Source organism: Nelumbo lutea, chromosome 3, assembly GCF_056320005.1.
Source record: "Nelumbo lutea isolate HS-2025 chromosome 3, American lotus-T2T, whole genome shotgun sequence".
Taxonomy (NCBI): Eukaryota; Viridiplantae; Streptophyta; class Magnoliopsida; order Proteales; family Nelumbonaceae; genus Nelumbo; species Nelumbo lutea.
The window spans coordinates 22,023,244-22,038,174 of NC_142686.1; the positions used below are offsets into that span (position 1 = coordinate 22,023,244).

Here is a 14,931-nt window from a genome sequence, read left to right on the forward strand (position 1 = left end):
ACTCATTGATGTCGCTAATGGCAAAAGATCCACTCCCCACTATTGATGACACAGGAGGGCAGTTCTCAAGGTGAAGCTTCCTGGACAATGCCTCTTCCTTGTAAATGATGGCAAGCCAAGTCGCAATCCCCTTCGCTGTCATCTTGTCCTGTAAGCCAAGGCGCGAAGATTGTCGAAGGCTCCGCTCACAAGCTTCCCCTTCTCCGAAATGATGCCATAAACAAAGTCTTGAGCTTTACAGAATCAATTATCTCTCACATATTGCAAGAAATCCAAAGCGGTTCATCAAATTAACCCATGAGCCTACCTCCCACCATAGTCTCCACTGACAGTCGACCCACATCCATCTCCCCGTCGTCGAATTCTAGGTTGGGGTTCCATCCTCATACCCATTCCACATCAGCCTCTTCAACCCACTTCCATCCAATCTCACCACGTATAGATCACTGTATGGTTGAAATTGATTTGGCATGGACACTGGCTCTGCCAATACGCCGCCCAAATTGGCTATAATACTAGCCATGAGGAGTCCAGGCTGAAGCAGATGTGATCGATCCTCTCCTTGTCTGCCTCTATTGATCCCTTTGCCCCTGCCACGTAGACTCGTCTGAGTTCCATTCCATTCGGATGGATAAGGTATATGCTGAAGGCCTCCACGTTGCTAGGATTGTGCCAATTGGACGAGAAGGCTATCAATTTCCCATCTGGCGACCAGTTGGACGAATCTCCCAGACCTAAACACAACGAACTTGTCGTCAGGTGAACACAACAGAAATGCATTGTTGCCCGTTTCCTCTCTTGTTAGAATTTTCACTTCAACAGGAATATCTTCCCGATCATCCATATCTTTTGGATTGAAGGTGATTCCCGCAATCCCGTCCGACGACTAGACGTTCTTCTCCATCTGATTCCACGGAGTGTAAAGCACGATTCGGTGTCTCCTGGAGTCGTCCAATCTCACTATCTTTATGTCAGCATTCACATCGAAGCTGTGGTTGAATGCGATCAGGTCACCGTCGAGAAAACACAAAGGGAATGATCCATTAAGCTGGAGCATCCTCAGCTCCCTCACCGAAGAAGTTAGAAGTTCGAGATGCAGAACGATTGAGTCCCCTTAAGCCGACACACCTCAGAATCAGTGGTATCCGAGAAAACTTGATTTCAAGGAGAAAAAAGGATTGTAGTGGTGAAATTAAAGATTTACAGTCTCTGTTACCCTACAAAACGACTCTAGATCTACATCAAAGATCTCGATGTGCCTAAAGTTATTCTCTCACCGCCGATTTGCAACAACGATTCGTTTGTCGTCAAAGATCTCCATGGCCAGCTCAACCATAACCCAAACAAGCAAAATTTCACAAAAAAAAACTGTGAACAAATCCAATCTGAGGCGAGAGACTCCACAAGCCCATTAGATTTTATCCTCAACCTGATCCGGTAAGCGCATGAATAGATACATGACAATGCACAAGGTAGGAGCGAAATGTAACTCAATGCGCCATCAATAGAAGCTGCATCAATGGATGGCCAAACGAGTCAAGACCCCCTACAACTCAATGGACTGTAATATCTTTAATTTGCAGAGAATGGAGATTCAGAAATACTTGATGAGAATAAACAAAAAAGAAAGAAAAATAAAAGAACCATAAAGAAGATCTTGATTGCAGTACTTACAGGTTTGGTCGTCACTAACAATCTCTGCTACCTGTCCAAACGTCACGCAAGGGAATAAAAATGTAATAATAGGTGAGTTAGCAGTTGCTGTTTAACTTCAGAACTCCATTCATGAACGCAGTGATAAGGAAGAAGCAATTAAAAGGGAAAGATTTTTATAGATTGTAAACTGTGCTTAATTGTAAATAGAAAACTTAGGCAGATTTCTATAGATTAATTTCTTCGTATTCATTGAGAGAGAGAGAGAGATGACTTAGAGTGGACTTGGAATTGGTAAGTGTCTTTTTCTCTCCTCAGCGAGGGGATAAAATAAAGAAATAGTTGTGGACTTGTGGTAAAGATTGAAGAGAAGGGAAGGCCATCCTTCTCCACACCACAATTAATAATTGACAATTAGTTATATAATTTCTTCTATTAGTCCAGCAAGTAGAAATTCGACTTTTCAGTCTCAATTACATGTCGCAGTGAGCAAGGCGTAATAGAAGTCGAGAATAATGCTCAGATTGGCGACTGATAGTATGCACCTCCCACCCTAGTTATTGGGAGGAACATCCCCATTTGATTAGTATGGTAAATGTACGCACGCTGAGATGCGCATGTAGGGCGTTTGTGGGGCGCCCATGAAGCTTGTATTTCTTGTTTTGAATCTGTACCTAAGTTGTTGAAGTTGTATTAGGCGTTGGACACCTGGAACAAATTTTCAGACAGTGAAGGAATGAAACATCCTTCTAATGTGTTTTGATCATTTCAGGTAGCCGAGGGAGAACAGTAGTTCTACTTATAGTCTCATAATGCCTTACAAACAGAATGACTAAAATGAAAGCCAAAAGGATGACTCTCCAAGCTTATAAAGAGCTGAATTTGGGCTAAAATGAAAGCCAAAACGAAAGTCCAAATAATGGGGGCATCATCTCAAACAGAAGAGCCCTTTTCAAGATTATTCATAGGAATCAAAATTGGACATCTTAGGAAAAAGCCTATAGGTATTGAGCCTTAACTCTGATGGATCTACTTGTAATCATGATCTGCAACCAGAGTAGTTAATTTTGGTTTGGATATAGGTTTTGGCCTCCTTCAAAACGATTTTTTTAAGAAAAAGAAACTGTATGAATTTCAAAATTTCAGACAAGATGCAAGGAAAAAAATCTGTTATATAAGAAAAGATTTTATATTCATTCCTATTTTATCTCTTTTTTTTCCACATTTTTTCTCTCAATCAATTACTTCCTATTTCTCTCAATGATCTTCTGAGAACAGAAGATGAGCAAATTAGTTACAACGAAAACCGAGAAAGAGAAAACAATGAGAACAAATACAATAGAACATTGAGGTTGAAAACCCCTATATTTTGAAGAACGAGGAAAAACCAAAACGAATGCAATGAAAGAAAATTTTAAAACCACATACCTTGGAAGGGAACAGATCCGTCTCTAGAAATCTTACAGGGGTTGCAGTAACAGCGAATCAAAGAGCAGTAGGGTTTTCTACGGGAGGCACAGCTGAAACGAGATGGTCTTCCTCGATTTCTTCCTCGAAGTTCGCCGTTGGATTTCTTCCTCGACGCTCGCCGTTCTCCCGTTCTTCCCTCGAAGCTCTCCTGACTCGAAGGTCTCGTGAACCAAACCCTTGGTCGAACAAATAGATGTTTTTTACACGTACAAAATATCTGCACGTGATAGCGCTAATCTCCTCGCACGCACGAGTAGATTCCATTTAGCCTAAAGAGAAACCACCCATTCCGTAATAAGTATATATATAGATAATATATTAATAAAATAAATATTTATTTTTAACTTTATTATATTAATTTATTTAATGATTGTATATAAAAATTGATAAAGGAAAATTTGGCCCGACCTCTTTATTATGAGACACGTGGCAGAAACGACGGCTCGGTAAAAGGGGTCAAGCCTAGGCGGCAACAAGGGCACACTCCGCTGAACTAACCCATCTTGTAATAGCTCGGGGTAGGCTTCGCCGAACTGCCACCTTGTAACAGCTCGGGGTAGACTTCGCCGAACTGACCACCTTTTTAACAGCTCGGGATAGACTTCGCTGAACTACCATCTTGTAACAGCTCGGGGTAGGCTTCGCCGAACTACCACCTTGTAACAGCTCGAGGTAGACTTCGCCGAACTGACCGCCTTTTTAACAGCTCGGGATAGACTTCGCCGAACTACCACCTTGTAACAGCTCGGGATAGACTTCGCCGAACTACCACCTTGTAACAGCTCGGGACACACTTCGCCGAACTGACCCACCTTGTTACAGTTCGGGATACCTCCGAGCTCAAGACCACCTCGCTCAGCACTTCGCATCATCTTCTAGGCACCAAAGCCAAACAAGTCGTACCATGCCTGGCACCAGGGAATTCCGTGCCCGAGGGTGCCACGCCTGACTGACTTGGGATCTGACGTTTTGGCAGCCGCACTCTAAACGGCCACCTGCCACCGCCACTGACGCCGCCATCTCCAGTTAGACAGTTAGGCAGTGACGATTCTGTCTCAGCAGAAGGGACGACAGCCGAGTTGACAAGCGCCAGAGTAATCATACCCGATCTGACAAGGGCCTCGGGACGAGTACGCGAAGCAACTATAAGAGCCCCCTGCCCCCCCCGATAAGAGAGGTATGCAAAAACTTTGCGCTATCTGGTATTACCTTGCTTTTGAAAGATCCTAACTTGAGCTTCGGAGCCTCTACACCAGGTTCCCCCCGGAGCTTTCCCATCTCTCCCGTTTCAGGATCCCTGCTACCTCGTTTGAAAGCAAGGCAGCGGACAGCTAAGACCAGCCGGATCGCGCTCCATCAATTGGCGTCGTCTGTGGGAAACGCTTCAAAAAGCCTCCCTCCAAACTTCGATACCGATAAGAGAGGTATGCAAAAACTTTGCGCTATCTGGTATTACCTTGCTTTTGAAAGATCCTAACTTGAGCTTCGGAGCCTCTACACCGGGTTCCCCCCGGAGCTTTCCCATCTCTCCCGTTTCAGGATCCCTGCTACCTCGTTTGAAAGCAAGGCAGCGGACAGCTAAGACCAGCCGGATCGCGCTCCATCAATTGGCGTCGTCTGTGGGAAACGCTTCAAAAAGCCTCCCTCCAAACTTCGATACCCCCTTTCTTCTTTAAAAATCCCAATACTCATGGCCTCCTCCAGCAACACCGGACGCGGCACGGAGACAAACGCCACCGGGGAGCAACTTCAGGTTCCCGTAGTGTGCGTTGGACAGTTCACCATCCCCCTTTCGGCGGATGGGATCCCCATCCTGAACACGCCACAAGCAGTGGCACCCGTAAACCCTCCTACCACAAACGTCCCCTTTCATCTCCCCATTGAGACAACTTTCACTGAACCAACCGCCGTCCCCCTGACAGCTAGCCAAGGCCGGTTGGAGGACCTGGTGCAGTGCATGCGGGCAATGCAAGCCCAAATGCAACAGTTCCAGCAACACCAGCTTCACCAGCACCAAGTGCTGCACAACATCTCCCAGTATCACTACCAACAGCAGTTCCCCCAACTGCCACTGAACCAACCACTACTTCCACCTCGCCACCCCACTCCGAGGCCGGTCAAGGCCTCCCCGCAGGATGGGCGCCCCCGCCAGGCGAAGGCCTCCCGGCCCCAAAACCACCCCAACAGCTAGGCCTCGTCCCCAAGCCAAAGAGAGAGAAATGTCGTCCCCGCCTCGCAACCCGCGGGTGGGTCGGGAACCTCGCCCGCGAGGTCGGCACCCCGGTGCTCCAAGCCCGAGCTCCTGCTCACCGAAAATCGATTCAGCGCCCTGGCGGCGGACTACCAGCACTCCGGGCCCATCGAGGTCGGTAACATGGAGGCCAGCAGCACCAGCACAAGGCCCGCTCAACGGCGAAGGCGCCGGTGAAGCCGCCAGACCGCCACCCGCGCCTTGTCAGAAGTCAGAGGCAAAGCCACGAGCTCGGACGAGGTAGGAGCTACCCCGGCTCTCTCTGTTCCTTCCCCCCTCGCATCGGAACTCCTGGCGGTCCCCTTACCCAGAGACTTCAAACTCCCACCTCTGGACAATTACGACGGGTCCTTCGACCCCAACGACCATGTTGACGCCTTTCAGTCGCAAATGCACCACCACCCTCAGGGGGGTAGCCCGCACTTGGTACAGGAACCTGGCCCCCGGGTCGATAAAGTGCTGGGCCCAGTTCGTACAAGTCTTCACCACACACTTCGTCACCAGCCGACAGTGCCCCAGAATAGAGGAAAGCATCTTCGGAATGGTCCAAAGAGAATGAGAGTCTATTCGGGGCTACATCAAGCGGTTCAACGAGGCATGCTTGCAAATACCACGGTTGGACCCCGCAGTGCAGCTCGCGGCGGCCAAAAGAGGGGTGACGCACAAAGAGTTCAAATGGCACATGGTGGCCAACCAGCCCGCGACCGTGGCCGAATTCCTCAAACTCGCGGATAAGTTCATGAGGACTGAGGAAGAGATCAACCAACGAACCGAAGGCGGGAACGAGAATAGAAAGAGAGAAGGCGAGCTCTCCAACCCGGTGAGTAGAAAAAACCCGACCCGGGAGCCGAAGCCGAACCAGTCCTTCCGGGCCCCCTTAGCAGTTCGGACGGACTACACGCCGTTGAACACGAGGCAGACAGAGATCTTAATGACGATCAAAGACGCTCCGTACGTTAAGTGGCCACCTCGCCTGAAGGGAAATCCGAACGATAGAAACAAGAATTTGTATTGTAGTTTCCATCGAGACCATGGTCATAGCACCGAACAGTGTAATAACCTCCGCAACGAGATAGAGGGACTCATCCGTCGCGGATATTTGAGAAATTTTGTACAGCACAACAATAACAATAAAGCAGGTCGGCAAGGGGAGCAAGAAAAGGATGCGCCCGAGTCTAGCAACAAACCTGCCAAACCGTTGCAGAAGCAGCCTCCGGAAGAGAGGCCAGTTCGGGGAACCATCCATGTAATAGTGGGAGGATCTGTAGTAGCGGGGTGTACCTCGGCAGCAGCCCGGACTTCAGTTCGCGAAGTGGCCCTCGAAGAAAGGAACCCCCCAAAGAGGCCAAAGACCGAAGAGCCAATCTTTTTCACGGAGGACGACGCGCGAGGAGTCCACTACCCCCATGATGACGCGCTTGTCATTAAGCTAAGGATTAGCGATTTCGAGGTCAGGCGCGTGCTCGTAGATTCGGGCAGCTCAGTGGACATCTTCTTCAAATCGGCATTTGACCAGCTGCAGTTAAAGAGGAGCGAGCTGAAGCCCGCGAACACTCCTCTGGTAGGTTTCAACGGAGAGGAAGTTAGGCCCCTCGGGAAAATAACTGTCCATGTCGAAGTCGGCACATGGCCTTGTGCGGTCAGACTCAACCATGATTTCCTGGTAGTCGCGACCCCCTCCCCATACAATGCCATAATAGGGCGGCTGATCACGCATGTCCTACGGACAGCGGTCTCCACCTACTATTTGGCCATGAAGTTCCCTACGGACTTTGGTATAGGGGTAGCGCGGGGCGACCAGCTCGAGTCCCGCAAGTGCTACGTTGCCGCCCTAAAGGGAAAAACCAAGACAGCCGACGACCTCGAGCTAGAGCGGCCGGTGGAGCAAGGTGAGGAGCGAGATTCGCCCACGGAGGAAACAGTCGCAATCCAGGCTTCAGCTACGGACCCAGCTCACACACTAAGCATCGGAGCTTCCATCGAATATCCCCTACGAGCCGAACTGGTAAGTTTTTTACTCCAAAATTTAGATATTTTTGCCTAGTCCGCGGCCGACATGCCCGGCATTAGCCCCGGACTGATAACTCACAAGCTTAATACTGACCCTGTAGTCAGACCCGTTAGACAGAAGAAACGCAACTTAGCCCCAGAACGCTGGAGAGCGGTCGACGAGGAGGTTGAGAAGCTCCTCGCAGCAAACTTCATAAGGGAAGTCCACTACCCGAGCTGGGTGGCCAACCCGGTGTTGGTAAAAAAGGCAAACGGCAAGTGGCGCATGTGCGTCGACTATACCGACCTGAACCGAGCTTGCCCGAAAGACTGCTTCCCCCTCCCCATAATTGACCGCCTAGTGGACGGGACCTCGGGAAACGAGTTGCTAAGCTTCCTGGACGCCTACTCGGGCTACAACCAAGTTAGGATGGACCCATCCGACGAGGAAAAAACCAGCTTCATTACCGAGTTCGGCCTGTATTGCTACAAAGTCATGCCCTTCGGACTAAAAAACGCTGGGGCAACTTTCCAAAGACTTGTAAATAAGTTGTTTCGGCCCCTGATTGGCACGAAGATAGAGTGCTATGTAGACGACATGGTCGTCAAAACTCAGTTTTCACAAGAGTTAATACAAGACTTAGATTCTGTTTTCCAAATCCTGCGACACTTTAGCATGAAGTTGAATCCCAACAAGTGTATATTCGGCGTCACCTCGGGCAAGTTCCTAGGCTACATTGTCAATCGGCGCGGTATTGAGGCCAACTCGGACAAAGTAAAAGCCGTTCTAGATATGAAACCACCTCGGAAAGTAAAAGAGGTCCAGAGGCTAAACGGCCGCATAGCCGCTCTAAGCCGCTTCTTATCCAAGTCAGCAGACCGCTGCCTACCCTTCTTCAAGGCAGTCAAAGGCAAAAGGTTCGAATGGACCCAGGACTGCCAGTTCGCGTTCGACAAACTAAAAAGTTACCTCGCTAGTATACCAACCTTAGCCCGGCCCGAGGTGGGCGAGGTCTTACAACTGTACCTCTCGGTGAGCGACGAGGCGGTCAGTTCGGTACTAATAAAGGAAACAGACCGGGTCCAACGACACATATATTATGTTAGTAAGATTTTGCAGGGAGCAGAGGCAAGGTACCCGGAGATAGAAAAACTAGCATACGCCCTAGTAATAGCAGCTCGGAAACTCCGCCCGTACTTCTAGGCTCATATAGTCATCGTCCTAAATGACAAGCCTCTCAGACAAGTTTTACTCAAACCCAAAGTCTCCGGTCGACTGACGAAATGGGCCATCGAACTCAGCGAGTACGATCTCCAGTACAAACCGAGAACCGCTATCAAGGCCCAAGCTTTGGCAGATTTTATCGCCGAGTGCACTTTCAGCCACGATGCCCCGCAGGTCGAGCCCGAGGTCCCCATTTGCGGCGAACCCGGAGCTCCTGAGCCCATAGAGTTCGAACCCCGTGAAGTAGCATCCAGTGTGGCATCTCTCCTGATCAGGCGAAGAGCGAATTGGGATGAGGAGCCCTGGATCCTTCACGTGGATGGTTCCTTGAACCGGCAGGGCAGCGGAGCTGGAATAGTCTTGTGCGGCCCGAGCGGCACAAAAGTAGAGTACGCGCTACGCTTTGAGTTCGCGGCATTCAACAACGAGGCAGAGTACGAAGCACTAATCGCCAGGCTGGACCTAGCGCGAAAGTTAAAGGCAAAACACTTGGTCATCTGCAGCGATTCTCAGCTCGTGGTAAACCAAGTTACCGACGAGTACGAAGCACGCGATCTCTCCATGATCGCATATTTGGCCAAAGTAAAAGAAGCCCTGCTCAACTTCCGGTCACACATCATCAGGCAAATCCCGAGGTCTGAAAACATTGAGGCCGACGCCCTGTCCCGGTTAGCCAGCACGAGTCACAACAATATGAGAACCGTGTACATAGAGGACTTACCTCGGCCTAGTATTCTCGGGGGAACAGAGGAGGTCGCTCCCATCTTAGAAGCAGTGCTGAGCAGGATCGATCCACTCGCGAGCTTCCTGATAGATGGAACCCTCCCTGTAGAATGCAATGCCGCCAAAAGGGTGCAGCGCCAGGCGGCCAAATATGTCATAATAAACGAACGGTTATACCGACGGTCGTACACGCTCCCCTATTTGCGGTGCCTGCGACCTACCAAAGCCGAGTTTGTACTCCGCGACACTCATGAAGGCCTGTGCGGCGGACACTTGGGGGGCAGAGCACTCGCCCAAAAGGCACTTCGACAAGGATACTATTGGCCAACGATGAAGGCAGAAGCTGTCGAGCTCGTCAGAAAATGCGACAAGTGTCAGAAGCACGCTAACATCCACCATCAACCTGCCTCCGACCTCAAATACCTCGCCAGCTCGTGGCCCTTTGCACAATGGGGCATCAACCTCCTCGGGCCATTCCCACCAGCAACAGGCGGGCAAAAATTCTTAATTGTTGCGGTAGATTATTTTACGAAGTGGATAGAAGCCGAACCTCTGGCAACTGTTACGGCGTGAAACATAGATAACTTCTTTTGCAGAACATAGTATGTCGCTTCGGATTACCTCGGGTTCTAATTTCCGACAACAGCAGACAGTTCGAGGATATCAAGTTCCAAGAGTGGTGCCAGGACATGGGGATTCGGCAAAATTTCACGTCAGTCGTGCACCCACAGGCAAACAGTCAGACGGAAGTAATGAACAAAGCCATCCTACGCGGACTGAAAGCACGTCTGGATCGAGCTAAGGGATTGTGGGCCGAAGAGCTACCAAGTGTCTTATGGGCTCACCGAACGACCGAAAAAGCAGCCACGGGAGAAACCCCCTTCAATCTCACCAACGACACTGAAGCGGTGATCCCGGCGGAAATCGAAATACCAACGTTGCGATTAGAATCATACGACGATCGGACGAACGGAGACGAGTTACGCACCAACCTCGACCTACTGGACGAGGTAAGGGACCTCGCGCACATCCGAACAGCGGCATACCAGCAGGAGGTAGTCCGCTACTACAATAGCAGAGTAAAGCGACGAAGCTTCCGAGTCGGCGACCTGGTCCTCCGGAAAATTATGGTGCCCGAACCCGGCGTCGGCAAGCTTGGACCTAATTGGGAAGGTCCCTATAAAGTAAAAACAGCGCTCGGGGGCGCGTATGAACTCGAAACCTTGGAAGGCAAACGAGTACCCCGAACGTGGAACATCGTGAACTTGAGGCGATACTACCTATAAACCACCTATCGAAGTGGACAAAGTCAGGCCGTGCCACAAGGCAAGCCGAGGAACTTCAGCACATTATCAGCTCGGCAAAAAATCAGTTCGCGGCATAAAAGACCACGGAAATCTAAAAACCCAGCAAAGAAACAGCTCGGGGAAGATGAGCAAGGGGAAAAAGACACTCCATTGCAAGAAACAGTACATTGGCAAAAAAAAAAAAATTACATGCCCGGAGCAACTTCTTCGCCATCGGAAGGCACTTCAACAACACCCGAAGGCCCTGCCTCTCCTTCAGAGTCCGGCTCGCCATCGGCAGCATTGGCCATCTCCTGTGTTATGCGCGAAGTGGTTATGGCACTTACATCGAGGTCGGGGTATGTATTCCGGATCATCCATCGGCTCAACTTGAACCCCCTCCTGTAAGAGTCCACCATCAGATCGTCAAAACACGGGGAGGCAATATAGTCTTCAACTGGCTTTTTTTGGCATCTTCAATGCCTTGGGAGAAAATCTGTGTTCTCTCCCTAATGTCCTCCTGAAGATACTCGACTTGATGCTGCAAATCCAACTTTAAGTCCGCCATGTGCTTGACAACTACCCCCATGGCCTCGGCGTCACGCTAAGACCTCGCCTGTCTGGCCATCGCGATGCGAGCAGCCTTTTCAGCAGCGTAAGCAGCCGCCTCAGCAGCCCGGGTATTTGCCTCTGCAGCACGGAAGGCTTCTTCCGCCGCATGAGCAGCAGCCTCAGCAGCTCGCGCCTGACGCGAGCTCCTCTCCACTTGGGCAGCCAAGGCATGAATTGAAGAATTCACCTACCAAAAGAAACAAGTGAGCAAATAACAGTAGAAGCAACAGAATAAAAAAGGAAGACGACATCTCACTTACCACCATGGCATGTGTTACGGCGCGGCAAGCGACCTGATTCAAGGGAAGATCGGTCCACGCCGCGACCTCCTCGGGGAAAGTAGCATCCCTACTCTTTTGAAGTGCGTAGTTCGGCATCAACACGCTCCTAAACTCCCCTTGAGCTCTCGAGCCTGAGGGCCCAGCCCGCGTATGAGCAAACCCGGAGTGAGGAGCACTTGAGTACGCAGGAGCGCCCGTATGAGTGGTTTCAGCGAAAGGCGCCCCGGCAGTCTCATGCACCGGTGGAGTCACTTCGGGCTCCCTGGGCAGATCCTTTGTCGTATGGTCTGGGGCTTGGAACAAACGCCCGCCGCGAGTTCTCTCCACATCCATCACACCTGCAGAACGAGTTTGACATCAGAAAAAATGAAGGAACAGAGCAAGCAAGAAACCGCATAGCCAGAAACCTACCCGAACTCAGGCCGGCTGTAAAAAGCTTAGCCTCCGTTAAGTAGTGGTGGCACTTTACGCCTTGCCGTGCCCACTGCCGGAGACCCTTCACCGTCTCTTTATCATGAGTTACGCCCGAGTCGGGAGCGGCCTCACCCCACCCGGTCTGAAAGGGCCATCCTTGTGCACTTCGCACGCCGAAACCTTGTTAGGGAGATCGTGCAGAAGCTTAAAACCCTGGCGAGGAGTAAGGTAGTACGCCCGTCTCCCCCCAGGAAGAGGACCCGCCTGTCTCTTGAGCATCAAGATAGAGGAGAATATCTCTAAATCCAAGGGGAAATTCTGCTCGCAAAAAAGGGATATCATCCCCACTAGGTTCCGAATAGAGTTCGGATGAAGCTGGCCAATGGTGACACCGAAGTGGTTTATGACTTCGACGAGGAGGGGATGGAAAGGAAGTCGCAACCCTGCGGCGAGCTACCCGAAGGAACGAAATATGTGTACCCCCCAGGAAGATTGTAGGACAGAAGTATGGATTGAAGCCCCTCAGGCGTCATGGTCGAAGGACCAAACCTGTCTAGCATCCGACCTCGGCGAGAGGTAGACGCCAAACTGCCCGAAGCAACTCGGCCCACTAGTTCATAGTCTTCAAGCTCCACCTCGGGGTCACTGAGGCAGTCTGGGGACCCGGCTCGGTTGGTGGAACCTACGTCGGCCCTACTCGAAGAATCGTCTGAGCTATCAAAGCTAGACATTGGGGAAAAGATAGGTTCAAGAAAGTACTCACCGGAAAGTTTGAAGAACAAGCTAAAGAACCGTGAAGACTGTATAACCAGCCTTGATGCGAGCCAGAAGAGAGACGCGAGTTGGAAGGTTGGACGGGAACTCGATAGACAATCGCAGAAGTGACAAACCAACCGGGGTCCCCCACTATTTATAGCTACAGTAACCAAGAATCGACCGTGCAGACTGAAGGTGATCCGACGGCCCACGTTCTTACCAACCGCGCAACCCTTAAGGTCGAGACGTGATTGGCGCACGTCTTTCCAAAAAAAGTGAAACGTCAGCACGACTTTTTGAAACCAACGTCGCTTCGACACGCGTCTCTTCGAATCTGACGCGTCGCACGTCTCCCTGACAGTCGACGGCGTACGCGCAGCAGTGGCGTGCCTTTTTGAAATGACCCGCTGTCACGTCCCAGCGGCGCGAGTTGGTTTGAAATTTAAAACGCACGGTCACAACCACCAGCGTTTTTGAGTAAGGCACGTTTCCAGCCTTCTCGAAAACCGAAAAAACCCTAGCAAAAGCGTCTCGTACAGTGAAGGTTTGAAGGACGGGACAAATCTACAACTACCTCATGAAAACTCCCCGCACCATGGCAAGGCCCTCGACGCAAGGAGTGGGGGGCAATTGATAAAGGAAAATTTGGCCCGACCTCTTTATTATGAGACACGTGGCAGAAACGACGGCTCGACAAAAGGGGTCAAGCCTAGGCGGCAACAAGGGCACACTCCGCCGAACTAACCCATCTTGTAACAGCTCGGGGTAGGCTTCGCCGAACTGCCACCTTGTAACAGCTCGGGGTAGACTTCGCCGAACTGACCGCCTTTTTAATAGCTCGGGATAGACTTCACCGAACTACCACCTTGTAACAGCTCGGGATAGACTTCGCCGAACTACCACCTTGTAACAGCTCGGGATAGACTTTGCCGAACTACCATCTTGTAACAGCTCGTGGTAGGCTTCGCCGAACTGCCACCTTGTAACAGCTCGGGGTAGACTTCGCTGAACTGACTGCCTTTTTAACAGCTCGGGATAGACTTCGCCGAACTACCACCTTGTAACAGCTCGGGATAGACTTCGCCGAACTACCACCTTGTAACAGCTCGGGACACACTTCGCCGAACTGACCCACCTTGTTACAGTTCGGGATACCTCCGAGCTCAAGACCACCTCGCTCAGCACTTCGCATCATCTTCTAGGCACCAAAGCCAAACAATCGTACCATGCCTGGCACCAGGGAATTCCGTGCCCGAGGGTGCCACGCCTGACTGACTTGGGATCTGACGTTTTGGCAGCCGCACTCTAAACGGCCACCTGCCACCGCCACTGACGCCGCCATCTCCAGTTAGACAGTTAGGCAGTGACGGTTCTGTCTCAGCAGAAGGGACGACAGCCGAGTTGACAAGCGCCAGAGTAATCATACCCGATTTGACAAGGGCCTCGGGACGAGTACGCGAAGCGACTATAAGAGCCCCCTGCCCCCTCGATAAGAGAGGTATGCAAAAACTTTGCGCTATCTGGTATTACCTTGCTTTTGAAAGATTCTAACTTGAGCTTCGGAGCCTCTACACCGGGTTCCCCCCGGAGCTTTCCCATCTCTCCCGTTTTCAGGATCCCTGCTACCTCGTTCGAAAGCAAGGCAGCGGACAGCTAAGACCAGCCGGATCGCGCTCCATCATAAATAATTATATACATTAAATTCATATAAAATTAGAATTTTAAAAATTTAAATAAATAGTTTTGGCCTATTCCATAGCCCGGCTAAACCCATGGATCAGTTTAGCCTACGGCACAGTACAGGTTTGGGCCGTTAGCTGTATCGGGCCGACCCCTTAAATTATCTTAGAGGAAGACGGCATAGCCACACTTTACGTGGATTTCCCATGGGTAGAGGTGGATCCGAGCCGAGTCGAATAGTCCCAAGCTCGAGCTCGACTCGAGACTATTCTATAAGTCTCGAGCTCAATTCGGTTCTAGTTAGAACCTTGAGTTCGAACTCAGCTCGGGTCAAAAAATTCATAAATTCGAATTCGGCTCATCTCGACTTGTTTTATATTTTATTATAAAAATAAAAATTATATATATATTTTTTATTTTATATTTAAAAAATAAGAATTATAATAATTAATAGTTATAATACTTTTATTATATATATATATATTATTTTTCTATAATTTTATTATATATATTAAATATAAAATATATATATATATATATATATATGTACATATTCCAACCGACTCGCGAGCCTCACAAATGGAGCTCTAA

General features: G+C 50.1%; 1 long non-coding RNA gene across 1 annotated transcript; it reads right to left on the bottom strand.

Moving 5' to 3' along the window:
- Positions 1 to 1,159: 1,159 nt before the first annotated feature.
- Positions 1,160 to 3,287, bottom strand: LOC148863532 (uncharacterized). Its single transcript, XR_016110629.1, has 3 exons — positions 3,082 to 3,287; positions 1,675 to 1,705; positions 1,160 to 1,511 (listed from the first exon to the last, which is right to left on the bottom strand). It is a non-coding gene; the product is annotated as an uncharacterized LOC148863532 (long non-coding RNA).
- Positions 3,288 to 14,931: the final 11,644 nt, after the last annotated feature.